Genomic DNA, 21,449 nt, shown 5'->3' on the forward strand with positions numbered 1-21,449 from the left:
TAGAAGGACATTCATCGTTTTTATTAGCATATGGTCTGAAAAGAATATACATACTAAAACAGTGATAAAATAAATGTTATAAAAAAGAAATGACAATTTGGTTTTGTGTGGCTCAGTGATATATTTTCAAATTAATAAATGTTTTAATTCGCATAATCGAAGCGCGCTTTTGAAAATTATGAAATATATATTTTCTAATGCTGTCTAAGAAATTTTCGTTCTCTTTAGGTTTATAATTTAAAACTGTAGTTTATATTCTTATGTATTATGTATGTGCTAATAAAAATGATGGATTTTCTACTACTTTAGTACTTTATTCATTTTATTCTATTTAATCATCATTAAAGTAATAATTATTTAGCTTCAGCGATTTCTCGATTATTCTTGTAAAAAAGAAAAATGCATTTACTTGTTTTAAGAAAATTCTTTTCTCAGTGTATATTCATACTTTATTTTTACTTTGTCAAGAATGTTATATATACATAATTGGATTTAATATCGATATAAAATTTTGTAATATAGATGTTAACGAGTTTTAAACGAATTCTTTTTATTCCTTTTTTTTATTTTTTAGTATTTTCTACGCTTTTCGTATGATCCACCCTCCGTGTGATCAGGAGTATCGAATGAATATATGCTTTATCGGTAATAAATATTCTTTCTCTTTTCTGATTTACGTTATAATTACATAATTACCCACTGTCCGTCCGTGGGATCGATGAGATACGAGAGAATATAAAACGCCGTGAGATATCGCCGTTTTTTATTTATTTTTATTTTTTTCATGGCAGGTTTTTCCATCGTGAGTGTTGCGCATTTTCACTGATCGTTTATGGTCGCTGCAATCGATGTTGCATATGAGACGTAGGTCACGAGCAGTTACACTTTACGGATGTGAAAGGTATTTTCGCGCGTACGGACTTTTAAGTTCTCGCCATTAAACTTGGAATTTTCCTGCCGACACTTTCCCAATTCTACCCCAAAGTAAACCCCATTTTTTTTAGTCATAAAAATGATGTAACTCGATCTGATCTCCGTCGCAACGGTTACATCTTCCTTTTACAGCACTGTAAAATGGAAACAATTGGTGATAATAGAAGTTTACAATCACAAATTGTAATGCTAAAGACACAAGACTAAAGAATTTAAATAATCACCAACATGTATATTCGAATTCATTATTCAAATTTGAATTAAGATGTTGCATTTCTTTTAATACATAATTCAGATTTCAAAATTATGTTTTGAAATCGCGTTATACGATTCGTTCTTCTCATAATACATCACGTTTCTAGCCGCGTGAAGATGAACCTGACGGTGTCTCGCTTGTTTGAATAAAAAGGAGTAGCCTTGGATGTTAATCGAGACAACAAGACAGTCAAAAATACATACGTGAAAAACGAAAAGAGACATCGAAGAGACAGACGCATATGTTTCGCAAGATGTCAGTGGGTAAAAGTGCATAAACATGATTTTCTCGAATTTAAAATTTATCCGCTAAATTTCTATTCTATATTACAAAAACTACACAAATTGCTTAAATCATATTATTTATAATATCAATAATATAATCGTATATTCTTGTGCGTTGCACAAGTATTTTTGTTAAACAATAATTAATATATATATTTAAAACCGTAAGGTGTATAACACAATTAAAAAGGGATTTTAATGCTCAATAATATTTCGTACACTGAGAAAAAAATTACTAAAAAGAAATTTTAATAAATATTTGCAAATATATTCACTCAATAAAAAAATTGATTGTTAAATTAGTGATTCTTATACTAAATGAATATTTATTTACATTCGGCAAATATTTCATTGTAAGTATTCAAATAAATATTAAAATTTTTTTTGTCATTTTTTTTCTCTCAGCGTATGTAATTTTCTATATCTACTTTTTTTAGTTCTTCGAATTGCACGCCGTTACTTTTGGCCGCAGTTCTTAATTAAATTGAATCACAGACATCACAATATTAAATTGATAATTTAATGATATTTATGCTAATAAGCATTTATGAGATCTTCCCATCCCGAATAATTTTAATAAAATTATAAAATTAAATCCTAGAAGAGACTATCAGATCTGAACGATTTATGCCTATTTCCACCAACGCAGATTAACTTTGATCTCAGTTTAACTTACTCTTTATCTTTCTTTAGTTCTAAGAATTGGAAAAAGATAAGGAGTAAGTTAAACTGAGATCAAAGTTAATCTACATTGGTGAAAATGGGCATTACACGATTTAATAAATCTACTAGTAGTAGATCGACTAGTGGTAGTTCTTTATGACTAAATCCTTAGGTAAATTTACTAAAGTACACGATTTAGTAACGACAAGTAGTAATCGTTCACTTATAATTAAGTAAAGAGTCTCTTTTCGGGTTTTTGTTCAATATCACCCACTACGTGACGCGAGATTGGCGACGGAAGCGAGAATTGGGGAAAGCGTGAGGGATCGTCCCGCGATCGCCTTGCTAGCCTGGAAATCCAGTTACTCGATCCGGCAAGCGAGCAAGAGGGGGCTTTTAGACAATGCGCAGAGAACAACCCGTGCAATGCCGCCTCGGGAGAGCTGGTCGGGTGAGCGCGACGAAAATAACTCCGACAGGAGAATATTACGGCACTTTGCGATGAAGAGAGACCAATGGAAAGAAAGAGTGAGAGAGAAATAGAAGAAGGGGGAGGGACCGATGCGAGTGGAAGGGAAATACGCGCGAAGAGACTCGCGGAGAGGAGAGCGATGTGAGATCTCTTACATTAGGCGTGTGTATGTACGTACGTGTAAGCGGTTTGTTTATATTTCGGAATGTACCGCGTGACCTGTTTGGAATATGTAGTTGAGGAAACACGGAGATAATTGCGAAAACACGTGTACGTACGCATGTGTAAGTCTAGAAATTATTATTTGAAAATGTATCTTGCTCTTTGACATGACGTGTCGAAGAGCACGGTAGAATGAAGAATCTCTATTGTTTTATTATTACCTGTAATTATAAATGATTGGATATGCATGAGAAATAAAATCGAAATAAACGTATACTTTTAAGTAACAAAAAGTAAAAATACAAAGGGAAAGTAGGAAGTGTGATATTAGATATGCAAGGTTGAGTTAATATTTTTTTTTCTGAAATTAAATTAAAGTTAATGAGGGACTTTGAAATTATTCAGTTATATTAAAGATTAGGTAAACAAAAAAATCAACTCAACTAAAAGTTATATTAAGATTAAATTAAGTTAAATTACAAGTTAATTTGGAAAAATGTTATTTATATTAAATTAGAAATTTGTAATCTTTTTTAAAGCTAGATTACTCAAAATAATTATAGATCATTAAATTTAATATGTTAATTGTAAATTAAATTTATATAAAATAATAAAGAAATATTGTTTTTTATGTCGACATGGTTTTTTTCTTTTATAATTTCTTTTGTATAAATAAATTTTTAATTAAAATGTACAGCCGGCACTAGTTGTTCTTGTGTATAAAAACATGTAATTATTCAGAAATAAACGTAGACCGAAACGTGACATGATCACTGTACATTTTAATTGAATTCTATAGAGCCTATTTCTGCACTTTAATTACTTGTTAAATTTTTAATTTAGAGAAAGAATTAATAAATTAAAGTTTATGCGTTTCAAAAATAATTAGTTGAAGTTAAAAGTTAAATCATTAAAAATTAACTAAGATAAGTAAAAAGCTGTTAGTTTTTTAACTTTATTATTTGATTTTTTAACTAATTATCACCCAACCCTGCATATATGTATATTTATACACACATATATTATTTATATACATTATTACAAAATATATAACATTAAATTTATAAAATTTTACACACAAATTATTTTTTGTTTCATTCTCATTACTTTATTTTTATTATTTTGAGTTTTATTTTTATTACTTTTTGTTCTGACATACTTGAATATTCAACGAATCCCTTATCTCTCCAGTAATGTTTAACAACACTAAGTGGCCGCAGAGAAAAACAGAAAAAGGGAGGGGGGATACCAACTAGTCATATAGTAACGGAAACGGAAGGAGAGAGAGAGAGAGAGAGAGCGATACAATCATATATTCCGACCGACTATACGGCAAACCGTGATCAGCGATCGTCTCCTCTCGGTTCGTGACGCGATTGGCCATCCGGCCAATGACTGGCTCTTCGCTCTCGACTGGTGCGTGCCCCGAGACCCCTTCTCAAACGCGGTGCATTTGCGCGACACGTACAGTGCGCTTCATTGACGGTGGCAGAACTGGTCCACCGTACGTTCGTTCGGTATAAAACTCCGTTAGAACCAGTTTTCCGGGCAGCGGACGAGCCCGTCGTCCTCACTCTCCCGAGGCCCGGGCTCTTCGCCGCGGATCGCACCGGCGCGGCGGCGCGGCGGCGCGGCGTGTGGATTTTTCTCGCCGGGAAACGCGCGGAGATGAAACGTCACGAGGCGCTCCTTCGACCATGCGAGTGCACGCTGACGAATGAATGCCACGTCTAGATACCGTATACGGGAAATAAGAGCTCTCTCGACGGTCTTGCTTGTTTTAACGAAATTCAGAAAGGAAGAATGTAATTAAACGGTACTCGTGAGAACGATTTAAATACTTAGTGCGCTCAGAAAAATGGTCTTGCAAGCTACGATTTTTCGGCCGCAAAAGAATTAAGGTGGATAAATGATTTGCAAATGTCGTATGTTTGGTACTTGATCGATCTAAAAAGAAACAGAATTTATATCTGAACTGTTCGTGAAATTTGGAAAGAAAATTTGTCCGCACTATTCATATTGAGGTCAATCGTACATGGAAAGAAGAATTTTGCTGCGATATAGATCTGAAAATGATTATGTTGGACCATTTAAAAAATTACATCAAATGTTTAACTGGATTGCTAGAACGTTTGAAGCAATTATCATATGCTTGAGTATTCTACATAATTATTTTGATGGCCCAACATAAAATTATTTTCTGATCTGCTTGCAGCTAAATTGGGTGCTGTAATAAAATCGTTCTTTCCGTGTACTTGTTATATTTAACTGTATAATTGGCAATGAGGTCTGAATTTTCTAGAAGGCGTTGCTAAATGTTGCCGCTATAAATTCTATATGCGACGAACAATATTTTAGCAGGTGCAAAAGAAAATAGCGATAAATCCTTGTGACACCCACAAATCTATCTACATCGGTAAAATATTTTTTTGAGTTTGCAGGAGATATCGAGTCAACTTATCACGGTACTTTCATTAGCGATATTCTGTATTACATTAACAAACGTTGATCTGCATTTATCCCAAGCATTTTTCGATGATTTAATAAGATGTCAACGAACGTCGCTTCTATATTTAGCCGTATTAAGTGCCAAAAATGCGGCTGCCTCGTGTCGCATCTTTGTTCGACGCAACGGGACCTGGTCCCCGTTGCGAGACCACGCGAAAATAAAGTTTGATCGAATTCCGCTGATAAAAAAAAAAAAATCTGTGCATTGCGATTCAAGCAAAGTACAAAGTTATTTGCGATGTATCTCGATGTTTCGCGCGAACTTGCGTAAGGATGGGAAAATACGGTGCGCGAGGGTCACTGAAATTGCGAAATCGGAGCGCTATCGCGAGCGTTTTGGCACATAGTTTGGTGCTGTCACAGCCGACATCTGGCACCGATACAATTCCGCTGTGCGACCGGTACGCGCGTGCGCTCGCGCGCTCTCCACGCACACGCTCGCATGCGGTTTGCCTTTCACGCACGCGATCCGATTTGCACCACTACGGTGAAGGCCCGCCGCTGCCAGCATGTCTGCCAGTGCAACGAGCGGAATCCGAGCACTTGCGAAATCGGCCGAGCCACTCCGAGATCGAGACCTGACCAAGAGAGAGACAGAGAGAAAGAGAGAGAGAGAGAGAGAGACTCAGCTCTCGAGATCGCAACGTGCGCGCGGGTTGACTTCTCGCGAATATGAGGCGAGCCTTATAAAAAGCGTTTAAACGCTGATTACGCAATGGCGTAATATAATAATGGATAACGTGCGCCTTGACGATGGAGATTCCGACGGATATAGAATTTCTTGCTACATCGGCGAAACGGCTGTACGTAATTGAACGTTCGCGCGGGGATTGTTGCCGGCGCGGCGATCCGTCGTCTCCCAGTTTGTTCGCCTCAATGAGCGATGACAAACTCCGCGAGTAATGCGGCAGCGCCTTTACTCTCGATTCGCGAGCGATTGATCATTCCTAGAAGTATGAATGACGAGCTATATTCGCTTACTTGAGACGCAGTTCACAGTTCACTATGTGTTATTAGTCGCGTTTTATATAATCCAATTTATTGTTTAAGTATTTAATATTGTTCGTATTTTATTCGTGCTATATACATGGTATTTAGCGATCCTTGGATTTTCTTGGACTCTGGAATTATCCTGAAATTTAAATGTATTCCGGAAAACTGGAAAAAATCCTGAAATTTTAGGACTAATCTAGAATTTTTGTTATTTTTTTTTTTTTTTCATTCTAAAAGAAATCCAATCTATCATCCATTTTGTTCGCAATGCATATACCTGGTATAAGAAGCGATGGCAAAAGAAAAAGAACAAAGCGAAAGAATTACGTGTTACTGAAGACTAAAAAAAAAACGCGATAAACTTGTGAAAGATTTAAAAAATAAGAAAAAAGACATAATGAAAATTAATCGACTTGGAAAAACAAGGATTTTTATCCTGGAATTTCTTGGAAATATCCTTGAAATGGCCAGCCAGATATCGCTGGACATCATGTACCACCTGTTGAATTAAAAGTGATAGCAAACATATTTCTTATGTTTGCCTTCACTTTTAATTCAACAGGTGGTACAATTTTCTACGAGGTGCATAATCAGAGAAAATTTGCACATGTAAAAAAGGATTTTGTAAAAATTTAGCTAAATAAAAATTTTGTTAAACCGTCAAAATAATTATGAAAGAGGTTCGAGATGAGCAATGCTACAAAAAAATTCGACATTCTAGCAACCAGCTTGAATATTTTGCACTAGAGAAAAAAGTTGTTAACTTGATTAAATTTTTCAGTTCAAATATTGGTGTGTTCAAGTTAGATATATAAATGTTTAAACTGAAGTTTATTCTTTAATTTAAATTTTTATTTAAAAATTTAGTTAACACGGAAAGAACAATTTATTGTGGTATCTGAAAATTTAGCTAGATCAGAAAATAATTTTATGTTGGACTATTAAATTAACACGTTGTTCCAGCATGATGATACTGTTCCAAAAAATTTTGACTTTCTAGTAACTAGCTTTAACGACTAATGCTACTTTTTTTCAATGATTTAACATAATTATTTTTAGATTTGTATTTTAACAAAAATTTCCCTTTCCGCGCAACTTTTTCTCTGTGTACACAATTATTTTTTTAGCCTAATAAAATTATTTTTAGATCTGTATACAAGTAAATTTTAAATTCTTTAGCAAAACCGTTCTTTTTGTATCGAATATATTTGTTTAGTTCTATAAACTGCCGAATGTGTAACTTAAATAAAATAATATAGTTGTGAACGTAGATACAAGAGCGGAAATTTGGCATAAAATATTTGATTCGGTACAAAAAGTCTGAATAAAAGTCTAAATAATTATCTTTTTAAGGTGAAATGCAAAAAAAAGAAGCAGACAAATATTTAAAGTTGCTGCAGACATTTAGTGATGCATTATCCAAAAAATCAGAGACAAATATATAAATTATAAAATACTATAGTATATATCTCATATTTTTAATACGAGCATGGTCAGTCGTACATGTAATTTTGTGTTACTGCTAAGTCATAATTACATTAACGAGCCATAATTACATTACATTAATGCAGAGTTAATGTTTGCGGAGCCGTCGAGTCTGGGGATTAGGTATAACGTTGGGCGAACTTTGTGAACGTGTTACCGAAATTCGCTGAAGTTGGTCAAACCGCACGGTAAAACGTTAAAAAGTCAACTCGATTCGCGGGGATTACGTTGCATCTGAATTGCAGAAAGATATACTTACTGGTCCTAATGGCAGTCTGTCGACACAGACGTCTCCGTCGGCGTACAAAGAGACTTTCGAGAAAAGTCGTCGGCGCGTCGTCGTCTAATCCCACCGTTCCCGACGACTTAAAAAACGATGTAAAACGAAGTCGCGAACAGGAAAGAGCCAATAAATTTGGAAAGCGACCATTGATACGACATTGCGGACGTTATCACCTGAATATAACCAGATAAGGAAAAAGGAAGAAGAGATAAAGGCACGCTATATTTTGCGTCAGCCGCAAACACATTCGGCGAACGCGCCGATGCGGTCACTTTCGTGAATGCACTTTGTTACATCTCCCCTTCGGCGTTAAAATAAGCACCGGGGTAAGAAGCGTCGCAAAAAAGTATAGAGGGGAGAAAATTATGAACGAGGAGGACACGATGGTGGCGGAGGCGGTGGTGGCAGCGACGACGCGGTGGCGGCGGAAGAAAAAAAGATAGAGGAAGAAGATAGAGGAGGAGGAGGAGAAGAAGAAGACGAAGAAGAAGAGTGGCTAACCGGCTGGCCGCAACGAACCTGAAGTAAACCAAACCTACCGGTCCTACCGCTCGCTACCACTACTACCTACCAAACTATTACCTGTAACCAGTCTATATCTGAACTCCAGCCTCGTCTTTCTCTTTTTTCCCCCCCTTTCTTTCTTTCTAACTCTTTTATCTGATGCACCGTGTGCACCAGAATAATGGAATCCCCTGCGTCTTTTTTGCATCTTCGACTGACGTCTCCCACGCGGCTAAAAAGGCGATTCTCTTCGCGAAGGTCCCGTGTTGATCCCTTAGGTGTTACCAATGTTTAAGATGCATTTTGTTTTGAAAAATGCTTCGTTCCGTTTAAGTAAATTTTTCCTATTGACGAAGTATACGTATAGTAGCGTGAAGTAACTGTTTCCCACTTTTCCATTTCTCCGTTGTTAAAGTTTTCACTGAATCATTGCTCTGATTCGAAAATTATATAAACTCGAATTATCAAATGATCTAAGAGTGTCGTCTAACATTGCAAATGCACAGTGAGCAGTGTCAGGAAATATACGGCGGATGAAAATCGTAGAAGAGTTTTTACAGTTTTAGTCAACGTCTCAAGTTACATGATGCAACAAATATGTATAATGCTAAGATATCAAGTTTGTTTTTTCCGCAATGTTTTTGTTAAACTTGTATTTTTTTGCCTTATACATAGATAATAAGGATCAGATTTAATCATAGAATATTTTATTTCTTCTATCCGTTATAATTCCAATTTATCATAATTAATTATATTTACAGTAACTATAATTTATCATAATTGATAATTATATCTGCAAAAGTATTGAAAATTAAATATTGAGATATTTTTTTAAATATTTTTCTATCGATAAGAATTTTTTGAAACATTTTTTTTATTTCGCGCTATCTTTTTGCAGTTTTTTTTTATTTTTTAAAAAAGAGTTTTTAAGGGAAAAGTAAGGATGTGGTTGAACTCAAAGTCAAACTGAACATTGCACGCTGTGCATTATTATATATTTAGCTGCTACTGTAAATATTTATGTGCACAATCGTTTCGAGTTATATATTACGTTATCTTATATAATCTCTATGGATCATTTATCGCGGGACAAAATAAATATGTCTGCATATCGTAAACCGACCTGAGCAGGTACGGTCACGTCGAATGTTTTTTCAAGAATGAATGCCGTGACGGCAACAGCCCGTGACATTACTCGCTAACGTGAATGCAATCATTTAAATTACATTACATGGAGTGTGCGGTAATAGGCGCGTGTGGTGACGATATTTCTCGTTGAAAACTGGAATGATTTTTCTCAATACAATTTAATTAAGGTGCCACGTTACTTTGCGTATTTCGAAGAGTTAAATATCTTGGTAACTGCGCTTTATTTTAAGATTTTTCGTTAAATAAAATCTAAGTTTAAGGATGTTTTGGCTATACAATACGAGCTAAAAGTTATCGAAATTTAAAAACTGGAGACTTCTCTAAGTTTATTCTTTCTTTTCTAATCAACAAAAAATTTTAATCGCGATTGCCCGAATTTCGATCCTGAATTAGTTGCGAAGAAACAAATAAATTTGATTTATAATGGATTTTGCAGCAAAAATTACTAAATTTTGCAACAGTTTAAATACGTAACTTTTAAATAAATAAGTGGATCTAAATGAATTTTGGCAAGAATATTTATTAGAGTTTTATATATAAAATTTTTTATTTATTTGGTAATGCTACTTTTTCTCCATCAAATTTACAAATAAGTACTGCAAAACGCAATTGTACATAATAATTTATTATAGTAAACAAAAAATTAAATGAACTTTTAAACCAATAAGAGTAAATTGCGCTCAAATTTTACACATATTCAAATGTAATACCAGAATACGAGATTCTGAAATTTTTATATTTTTGATACTATTTTGAGATACGAGACACATCCCATCGAAGAATAATCTTCCATTTGTCCATCTGCATCCTCGAGCATTTACCAAAATATTTGTTGTTATAAAATAGATTACAATTCAAAGAAATTTTTTTTTCTATTAAACCAAAACATGATTAACTTAAAAAAAAGTGCGAGAAAAAGAACATTATCACATGCAGACGCTGAAAAAAAGATTTTGGTAATAATAAACTGTGGTAAAATAATTTTAATTAAATATTCGATCAATATGACCAAATATTCATTAATATTTATTAATTATATTAATATTAAACAAATATAATAATAGTAAAACATAAACTAATCGGTTATGATCACTAAATATTACTAAATATTTGATCATATTAACTGAAAATTTGAAATCGTTTCACCAAAGCTTGATACTTATCGTCTAGGTTTAATTATTATTACCGAACTCTTTCAGTGCACAATGAGGCTGTTATTGTATGTATGTACACCCAAGGACTTTGATTCTGTCCATGGGGAAATTTTCCAAACTGAGAAGTCATCACTTTCTACATACTCGCAATTCATGATTAATGAAACGACTACAGCTTATTGGTTGTTACGTTAATCACGAACTGTAAGTATGTAGAAAGATAGCGACTTCTCAGTTTGGAAAATTTCCCCATGGACAGAATCAAAGTCCTTGAGTGTACATAACATGAATGTTTGAAGTTTTACGCATTTCAATCTGAAAAATTGCAAGTTCGGTTCTCATGATTAGCATGATTAGGAATCCACGAGTGTCGCCTATGTTTACGAGTCTGGGACTAGGTGTAACGTGTTGATTGACGCAACACGCGCCAAACAGGTGTATTTAATCCGAGCGTTTAAATGAAGCGTACGGAGATTACGCATCCGTTATTTCTACACAACATCTCGGGCGCGGCATCTCGAGCAAGCCTGTTGGCCGATTATCGATCGTAACGGATTGCCGTGTCGCGGACGCGACGATCTTCTGCGGTATGTTTTTTCTTAGGATCGAACGATTCTCCCGGCAACGCGGATCGAGCTGTGCCTGCAATCGATTTGTTTTTTCCTGCGGCATCATGCGCATCTTGTGGACGAATCTCTTATTGGGCGCGGCTTCATTCCGCTTTTGTGACATGGATAGTTTAAATTGCTCAGTTGAACTAAGCGAGAAGTCATGGCAAATGTTATTTATTATTTGCAATGCGGTTAATTTTTTAATAATATCAAGCTTCAAAAACATTTATTTTATATTGTCCTTTGTTTTAAAATAATAAAAATCTATCTCTAACGAAATAGTTAAAAAACAAGCTATATTTTTAGCATGTTTTTAAATATGTATAAGCAAGCGATAACTGTGTACGTTATATACATGTATACTTTTTTGTGTAGCTTTATAATAAATGAAACAATGTAGTCCATAAATATAGATTCGAAGATAAAGAATAAATGCGAGCCAAAGTTTGTCCTCTTGTTAACACACTTTGCGACCGGTGACGTAGTAAAAGATGCAAATATCTCTCATATCATCATTTTTTGCTCGCGCGTTTTTATTTGCATCTTTAATCGCTCTTGTAATGTGTGTTTCGTTATCATGTGACGTTCGTGCGATTATTATCCGATTGCGCTGATATATTATTATATCTTACAGGTGGCTCGACGTCCAGGCTGAAACCGCGAAGGGAATAGATTTGCAGCAGTATGCTTACAACGTAGCATTAAAACTTCGATCATCTTTTTCCTGAGTCGCTTTGCAATGTTGTTTAGGTAAGTTTATAATTTATTAGCTGCTATTATCGCGCTTTCTGTGCATTGATTTAGACAAATTTTTTTCTCAGTTTATTTTAATGAGAAAAAAATTAATTTTCTGAAAACCGTAAACCTATTTTGATGCAAACATTTGTTTGTTCAGTTTAAGTAAAAGTGTTTACTTTTAAGTAAATAGACATATTACCTTGAGTATATAACTTTCTATTTTAACATTTTTTTACATTTAAACAATTTTACAAATGAGCTAATAATATTATTAAGCTTACCTACTTAAATCGTCTTCTTTGATTAAAAAAAAGTTTATTATTTTGAATATAAAAACAGTCTAACAGTACATATTTTCTAAATTGCAAGAAAAAATTACTTGATTAAAAATTATTTTATTTTATTTACAAAAATATTTTAATTAAAATTTTTTAACTTGACTGCAAATAAATAAGCTGTTATTTACCTACTGAGTAAATAATTTTTTTAATTTTATTTTAACGATAGCAATAATTTCATTTTTTATGAACATAACATTGCGCGATAATTTTTTACTCTATCATATTAAGAACTTTAAATTATTTTATTAGTTATTTATTGTGTGCAATCAAAAGTGAAGTGTGATAAGAAGTAAACAAACGAAACAAAATATTATTTTCGCAATATTCATTTCTCTATGAATGTCACAATACTTCTTTGCATCAGCGAGTAGAAACTCATATTTTGGTCTTTCTTGCGAGGTTTATGCAAATTGTGCCTCTTAATAGTCGCTATCATTGAAACAAAAGTAGACAATCGTGCGCACTTGTGTCGCGTTAAAACTTGAATCGGAGCTTAGTCGATTTTCAAATTGATATAAACCATTTATATCTAATTTTAAATAAAATTGATATAACATCACGCTTAACGAATCACGAGAAACGCAAAAGCGTAAAAGTGTATATATTATACTCGCACAGCACAGACTATACATTTCAGCAATATTGCAGCAACATTGTAACATTTCAACGACATTGCAGAAACATTGCAAAGTTTGCCGCGTAACATTTTTAAAATGTTCTGTGCCATATGGGCACATGCATAAAATTTTTTATTGATAAATTATTTTTATTCATAAATTAACGCGGAGGAATACGTTATATATGATTCATCGATTTATTTGATCGCAAAGCGAGGAGACAAATCTCGTTGGTTAAATTCCGATCGCGGGCATCTCTGGGAGGTGTCGACGAAGGGCGCCACTGCTCAGCACTGCTGCATTTAATGCGATTTAATATCGTCGAGAGGAGAACGACGTCTCGCAGCAGATATTATAAGTATGTGTTATCGCGTACGCCGGCGTACTATTTTAATGCGTTATCTCCGTCCACGTCCGCCACGGAACCGCAAACACGCCCGTTTGCTCCGGCTCCCGCGCACGATTTCTGCGCGTCTGTTCAGCGAACTGCAGATGCATCGGGGCAGAGATGCATTTCCTATTTCAAACGTACAAAAATACGTACGTATTTCGCGGGAAGAATTGCGGGATGTAGGTGCACACCTGTTGCGTTGTGATCCACGTTCCGCATTACGAGAAATCACGTACCATTATTAATAAATATTTTACGTGATAAATATATAATGTTACATAACAATAAAATCGAGCGTTGATGTTTCTGCACGCGTATAAAGGATTCTCGAATTATATTAAGTTTTTGGCTAAAGGTGTAATGACGATTTCTACATTTCTAATTGTGAGATCTTCTTGAAAATTTATGAGTGTTATAAAAAAAGATATTCGCGAATAAGTCGCATAAAAAGTTTTCTGTTCTTTAAATAATTCTAATTTAATTCTTATCTTATGAGAGAATCTCTTTTGTTTTCTATTGAAAATAGAAACCGTTTTGTTGGTGTCTCTCTACTAAAATGGTTAATATTATTTTGTGCGTATAAATGCAAATGGCATACGCTATTTTTAGCGGGGGCGCATCAATTCTACTTTTAAACTTCGAGCGTTTTTGTTGGACTGCATATAAAAATGTTTTCTCACGCTCGGCGCGATAATATATGTGCTTTCGTGCCGCTATTTACGAACTGCCCGTGGCGCAGTAAACTAAAGCGTCATATAGCGAGGAAAGAGTATCGCTGCTTTTGCCGCGCGTAACAAAAGGCGCTTGAAACACGCATTAAAGAGCAAGAGAGGGAGGCGTACGTAATATTCAGATATACATGCAGTTTTCGCTGCAACTGCGTACATGCACTCTCGCTCGTGATAATTGCGCCCAACATACTCGTTGCTCTGCGTGGCTGTGCCGAAAGGGCCTCAGGGCGATAAGACAAATTGCGGAGATTGTAACGCAACGAAAACACACGATATCTGTTCGCGCGTGTCTTCCGTTCGCGCATTCGTGTGTACGCGATTGCAAAAGCATCGACAGCGATTATGAAAGGTCGTCCGATTTATTGGAATATCTATCGAGTGAAAGATTATCGAAAACACTTATTTATACATATATTATTTAGTATCAAATGTTCAATGTATCCTTTTGGATAATTGGGAACAATGCGCACTTTCGTGTCAAACTTCTCGAGAGACGAGCGATTAATTTGACGATATAAATCAACATGGAGAAAAGTTGTCGCGCTAAAAACAGTTGATAAAATAACTAAATTTATTTCGCGGTTTTCTCTTGTTCATGCATGAGATGTAGTTTTTTTTACGCATAATGGTGGTGCATTCTTTTTTTTATTGTCACAAATCAACTTCGTCGCGGTTGCACCGTTTATTAGATTTTTTTTTCGAATTTTAATGGGAGAGGCATTATAACTTTATGGCACCTAATATTTCTCAAAGCTTTATTTTTCCTCGTTTATTGGCTATTGCTAGTAATGGATGACCGGAATATATAGCCGAATAAACATTGGTATTATGTCGCAATGAGTATATATATATATATAATTTTCGATTATTGAATCTAAGAAAGTTTATGATTGTTGCACCCGTGCGTAAACCTTGGATTTCTGCCAGATGTTCAAAGGAAACTGTACGTTCGGATAGGCGTGATAGGAATGTTGATTCGTGTGAGCATCCCGAAATTTGTAAGTGAATCGTACGTACACGCTCAATTATAAGTGAAATTAAGAAAACACAGCGATCGAGGCTGTTGCTTCCACTGGCGAGCCGCCAACCGTTTTCTGAAAACACAAACTCTAAGGTCTTTCGCATTTGCCAAGTCGTATACCTTGAAACAGGCACGAGGGCATACGAATTTGTCGCTGGTCAAATTAATTGTTGAAATGTGTATAACGTTTCAATGTTATTAAACTTATAATTTCATCTTCTTACAACGCCATTTTTTCACACTCAACCTTTCGACGCTTGTAATACGCGTGCCTGTGCGCCTGTACAATAATTGAACACAGGCATATAAAATTTCTTTCACACGAAATACAATTGCCATTCAAACGTAATGTGTGTTCAGCGACTGGCAATACGTTGTAGTAACGTGACGTTAGGATGGAGACGAGACAATGAGAATGTATCCGCAGTGTCTCGGCATTTTACGTGAAAGGGAGCTTAACGCACGTCCGTACGATAATTGATTAATTCTACATTGTACTTGCACACGGCGTTCGTTTACTGACTGAGTCCTTTATGACACCCCATCTTTCTCCGTTGATCGCTTCTCTCAACGAGTGTCAAGTACGTTGACACGCCGTTTCTATCACTAGAAACTCGTTAAGAAGTCGACAAGAACGTAAAAGCGTGAGGGGGGAAAAATATAAATGAATGGGAATAATTTTGTCTCTCGGAGCGCGCACTAGTGACATTGAACGTGAAATATATATTTGACTTCAGCATTTCGAATAGCCGAAACTCTTTTTGGGTTTAAATGAGTGATAAAAATTTTTCGAAATTATTTCGAATAGTAATTTAATGTAACGAATAGTAATCCATACCCATACAGAAAAATCTCAATTCTATTTTTAAGATGAGAGTTTACTCAAGTTACTTTTTTTCTCGTATAAGTAACGATTATCTTTAATAAAGAATATTTTATTGATAATTGTTTCAAAATACTTACCACAAGTTTTAAAAAAATTTCTCGTCATCCATTGAATAAAAGAATTTATATTTTTTGGAAGAATATTATAAAAAAAAAATTTCAAGTAATAAACAAATTAAATTTTTGCGTTTACTTAATATTCTTGATTAAACTAAGATCTAGAATATATTTTTAATAAATTTAGCGCTTACGATGAACTTGTGGATAGGTTTGCGGATGTATGTATAAAGTTACAAAATATTAAAAATAAGTAATATTTACTCTATAAATTCAAATATATATAATTTTTTGGTACGTATACACAGAAATTTATTTTAAGTAAATGTATTTTAAGATTATTGTTAAGAAAATATTCTTTGCGAAGACGACCGTTGTTTAAAGGGAGAAAATTAAAAATTGAATAATCGCTTTTCTCAGCAGCAAAATGATATTTTTCTATGTGCAGTAATTTGATTCGATCTGAGACGCATCTACTTGACTTTATTATAAATTTAAAGTTACCTTGAAAATATTTTCTTTAGTGTATATTTAATTATAAAGGTTTTTTTTGCAAAATTAGATATACCTTGTTTCATTAACTTATAGAGAAATGATGAAAGAACGACTCGTGTTTGAATACTAATTGTAAGGTTAAACCAATGTTATGGGATGCATCGCTCACTACTTACTTGTTCGCCATGAAAATTAATGATAGAATTACTATTTAGATAAAGATACGTCAAAAAATCGATTATATACACAACGTAGAACACGTGTTATTATGCGGTGAGACAAATTAATACGACATCTAAAGTCATTAATTAGCGCCGTAGGTACGCCAAGACGCGGGATATCAATATCAATATTGCTCCAAAGCTTTAATTAAATCGACCTATGAACGACTATTGAGGCGCGAAGTTGCGAGTGTCTCCTGTAATTTGCACGCGGTGTCGCTTTTATTCTGGATACGTATGCCTGTAGGCTAAGCGTAATTTTCATCGCGTATGCCGCTAATACGCGCGCACACATATAATTTTATGATTATTGGATTCCAACTCTCGGGATATGCAGAAAAGTGATTGTAAAATTATCGCTACGCTGACGGTAGAAATTATCGTCGGGTTAACTGAAAAGGAACCAAAACGCGCGTTGCGACGACAGGCCGGCGTAGATATTAAATGTAAATTTTATTGATATGTGTGATAAAAGAAAGGAGAGAGATTGACTGCGTAAAGCGATAACGGAACGAAGTTATGATTACACGCGCGCGCGAACGCACACGCATACGCACGTCGCACCTCTCAGATCGTAGGTTAATTATTATACAACAATCTTTGAATTACGTAGAAATTTTTCAGAGTTCCCACTTTTACAAAATATAAATTACTGATATACCCGCATCTGAAATAGCTAATGGCGTTAGCTTTTCTCGTGAAGCGAGTAAAATACTAATCGTAAACGACCGGGAAATAGTTATAATAGCAATAAATAAATTTAATAAAGGATGCATTCATTTTCAATACCTTTTTGCTTTTTTGTGTAAATTATCGGCATGCTATTATAAATATTTTTAATTATTTTAATCTAAAAATATTAAAATGATACGTGTCGATCAAAAAATATTAAGTATAATTTTTTTTATTTCTTATATAATAAAATATTAAAGAGTAGGCAGTTTTATAAAAGAAAAAAAAATTATATATGACGTAAATAAACTTTGTATGCAATATACATCAGTCTCTGTTGAACTATCTTTTCATGCAGATAGCGAAAATATTCCGTCGAAAAACGTCGAGATTTACAAAATTTTATGAAAATTTATTCAGCAATCTTCACGCGCGCGATTCGATAACAAACGAATTCAAATCGAAATGAATAAATTGATTCACGAACGTATAAATGATAAATCTGTTTTACGATTTGTAATGCATTTCAAATCGTCGATGTCGAATTCAAACGTGCACGAGTCGTCGTAATTGGCGGATGTAGACAAAGTGGAATGGCATTTAGATGTCACACAGTGACCAATTGTAACCACACCCGGATTCGTAGTAACGCGAGATATTGTATTGGCCACAAAACACACCGACAAAGGAGCAGTCGAGATAATGACGAGATACACGTGCGCGCATCTTGTACTACATACCCATCGTTCTGTAATTATTTCCTTGTAACGTAATCCATACCGCCGCTTGAGTATGTGATGTTTATACATATCACGTGTACAAAACACGCCGTTAGAGATCCGAGTGTATCTTGAGATCGCGCACTTCGTTAAATCTGCGCGAAACAAATTAAAAGGTCTGCATTTTATAATTAAATTAACATACACTTTGTACTTAAAGTGGAATAGTTATATTTTTGAAATTAAGCGAAAGAGCGAAAAGAGAAGAGGTTTCGTGCGAGAATAGAAAACAAACTTAATCGTACATTTCAAAACCCGAATAGCAGAGGAAATTTTTCTTTTATCGTTATTATTAAACGCAAATTAGCGTGGCATAAAATGTTTTTTTTGCGTCGCTTTTTTTATTCAGTTGATTTAAAATTTGCATTTCCGATCGAGTTTGGTGGTCCAGTAAAAGAGAATTTTAAAGAGAATGAGAGAGGCGGAATAGGAGATTTATCATTATTTATCTAAACGATACGCACTCCGAGTATTGACCCTGGATTGCGTAAAGGCGTGCCAGGCGCGTGCCACAGCCTCTCCGTAATTCAATTTTCTATGTTGATTCTTTTCCAGCGAAAGTGAATATAGTGTCAGAGGACGAAAACACATTCGTGTTTACAATGGAATAAAACGGGACATTCGCGATGCAAAGAAGCGGGATTAACTGGCAGAAAAATTCGTTCTATGTCAGAGAAATTTATTTTTAACAAAATTTTCAACGTCCGACGTTTAATATGCGAAAGAATTTTAAAGCAACGGTAAAATTAATGGTATTAACAGGAACAAAATATATTATTAGAAAATCCTGTCTTTTTTTTTTTTTTTTTAGACAAACAAACCTGTTTAAGTGACGTAAATGTAAAAAAATGTTGCATAGAAACGCAATTTATGACGCGAACTGTTTGTACGAGCGACATTTATTCAAAAATATTCACGTTACACACGTTAGCTCCAAACAATGCAGATGTATTACGTAAATGTCCTTTTTAATATTTATTCAATTTTGTTCTACCTGTTATCACATTGCGGTGTGTTCGATTTGCGTTTGTGTTGCTGGCTTGTAAGTAATAATTTTCTGTACGACGAATAATATTCGCTAGCAAATGATTTCGGCGTACAAACGCAACTTTGTGGCTTGTTTAACTTTACCGCACAATCTAAACGGTCTTACCTCATCATTCAGAAATAATTTAGCCTAAACTGCCAGGCGAATGTAACGGACAAATAGTGCGTGTATGCCTCAACAAACAACGCTATTCTTAGCCTTTTATCGGCTTATATTTGCTTTACATATCAGTTACGTCTTTTGCGAAAAACTTGTTTAACTTGCGTCGTTATTAATAGAAAAGTTTCTTTTTTCTTTTTTATTTTTTTATTTTTTATGTTATGCGTTTGTTCGTCATGAAGCCTTCACCGCTACGATGTATCGATGAATCGATGTTAAAAAAAAATCTCACACCGCAGGATTCTTGCAACGGCATAAATTGCTTTTACGACGCGGCTGGCACGTGCGGGCAATGAGAAAGGTGACTGATGATAAAAATATCTAAAAATATTCGTTTATCTTAATAATAAGCGGCGCGATAAGGATTGTTCGAGTCGCGCAAGTAAATAGGGAAATATATCAATCTTACGAATTATAATGGCGACAAACGGGAAGAAACGGGCAGGCGCGACCTTCGTCCAACCAACGCGTTTGCTTTACTCCTCGTACGTCCGAAGACCGCATAATATTCCGCGGCTATTTTTAGAACGTAATATGCGTGCCCCGCATTAGTTGCCGGCATTATCGTGATAAAATGAGTATATGCGCGAGCCCGCCTACGTGGTTCGTCGATGCGATCGTTTTGAGATATACGATCTCTCTCTCCCCACTCGCAAACATAGGCGTGACACCGTTTACGTGCGGTGTCCTCTCGATCACGGGGCACATTAATCACAGGCTTTAATTCGCTCATTCGTAGATCTCGGATCGAGATAGTATCTCCTCTTCGCGCAAGTTTCAAAGCCAATAGGGATTTTTACGGCTTATTAACTCGGCAAATATCCCGTTCATTGCGATATTTGTTGTAATTGTTGTTCCTCATTGCGCACGAATTTTGCACAAGGACTGCCACGATTGATAAGATTAAGATAAGATTCGAATTTTTCTAGGAGTATGGCAGAATACTTTTTATAAACGCGTGTGACATGCTCGACGAGTGATTTCCTTCGGGGAACATGTGTCACGAGGCATTCTACGCATAGTAAATCTACCGCTAAACATCCTAATTACATTAACCAACAATATATTATGCAAATAACTGGATATTAACACGTTTCATTCGCGCGGATTGTCCAACGTTCCAACGATATATTCTCTTACATCGTTCTCTCGAATTTCTCGGAAGAAAAATTTCTCTGCTTTTTATACTCGCATTAGTTTACATTGTGATACAATTGCTTGGACAACCTTAATTAAAAATGTATAATAAACGGGCAGTGTGTAGGTTATAATCGTTATTAATGGACATTTTAAAAGTAAAGAAAAAGTTTTAATTCAACTTTTTACATATTAACTTTTTGTTGCGCAAATTTTTCTCTCTTGCTTGATAGATTTAATAGATAGGGATTTTTGTGGTCGCTGATTATAAAATGAAAATCAAAATTAATTAATTCAACATTTAATAGTTTATTTTGGCAGCTATTTAAAATTCGCCAATTACGTATGCAGATTTGAAATCAGTGAACTCAAAAACATTAATGCAAAGCTTTTGAAAGTATGCTTATTATCTTTTTCATTTCAACATGAATTTTTTTTTGTAAAAAAATGCTAATTTTGACTGATTTTAATATATAGTTAATTACATATGTTTGTTATTCATGTATACATACAAGTCTTAGGATATCAAATACATAATTTAATACCTACCAAATACAATGTAAAAACGTACAAAAACTTTGGCGAGAGGTATTCTTTGCAAAGGACAATGTGCAACAAAGGATTAAAATGATGCTATTTCATTTACAGTTGCAAATACAAGTTAGTCGTTTATAAATTAAAGAGAGGTCATATAATATAT

The 21,449-nt window shown here is 34.6% G+C and overlaps 1 protein-coding gene across 1 annotated transcript in view; it reads left to right on the forward strand.

Annotated features, from left to right (window-relative positions):
* The window catches only part of LOC105203750 (receptor-type guanylate cyclase Gyc76C), an 82,286-nt gene that overhangs the window by 13,034 nt on the left and 47,803 nt on the right, over positions 1-21,449 (forward strand). Inside the window, exon 2 of the mRNA XM_011172638.3 lies at positions 12,092-12,207. The gene's annotated coding sequence lies outside the window, so the exon portion shown is untranslated. The remainder of the gene's footprint in view (positions 1-12,091; positions 12,208-21,449) is intronic.

Source organism: Solenopsis invicta, chromosome 1, assembly GCF_016802725.1.
Source record: "Solenopsis invicta isolate M01_SB chromosome 1, UNIL_Sinv_3.0, whole genome shotgun sequence".
Taxonomy (NCBI): Eukaryota; Metazoa; Arthropoda; class Insecta; order Hymenoptera; family Formicidae; genus Solenopsis; species Solenopsis invicta.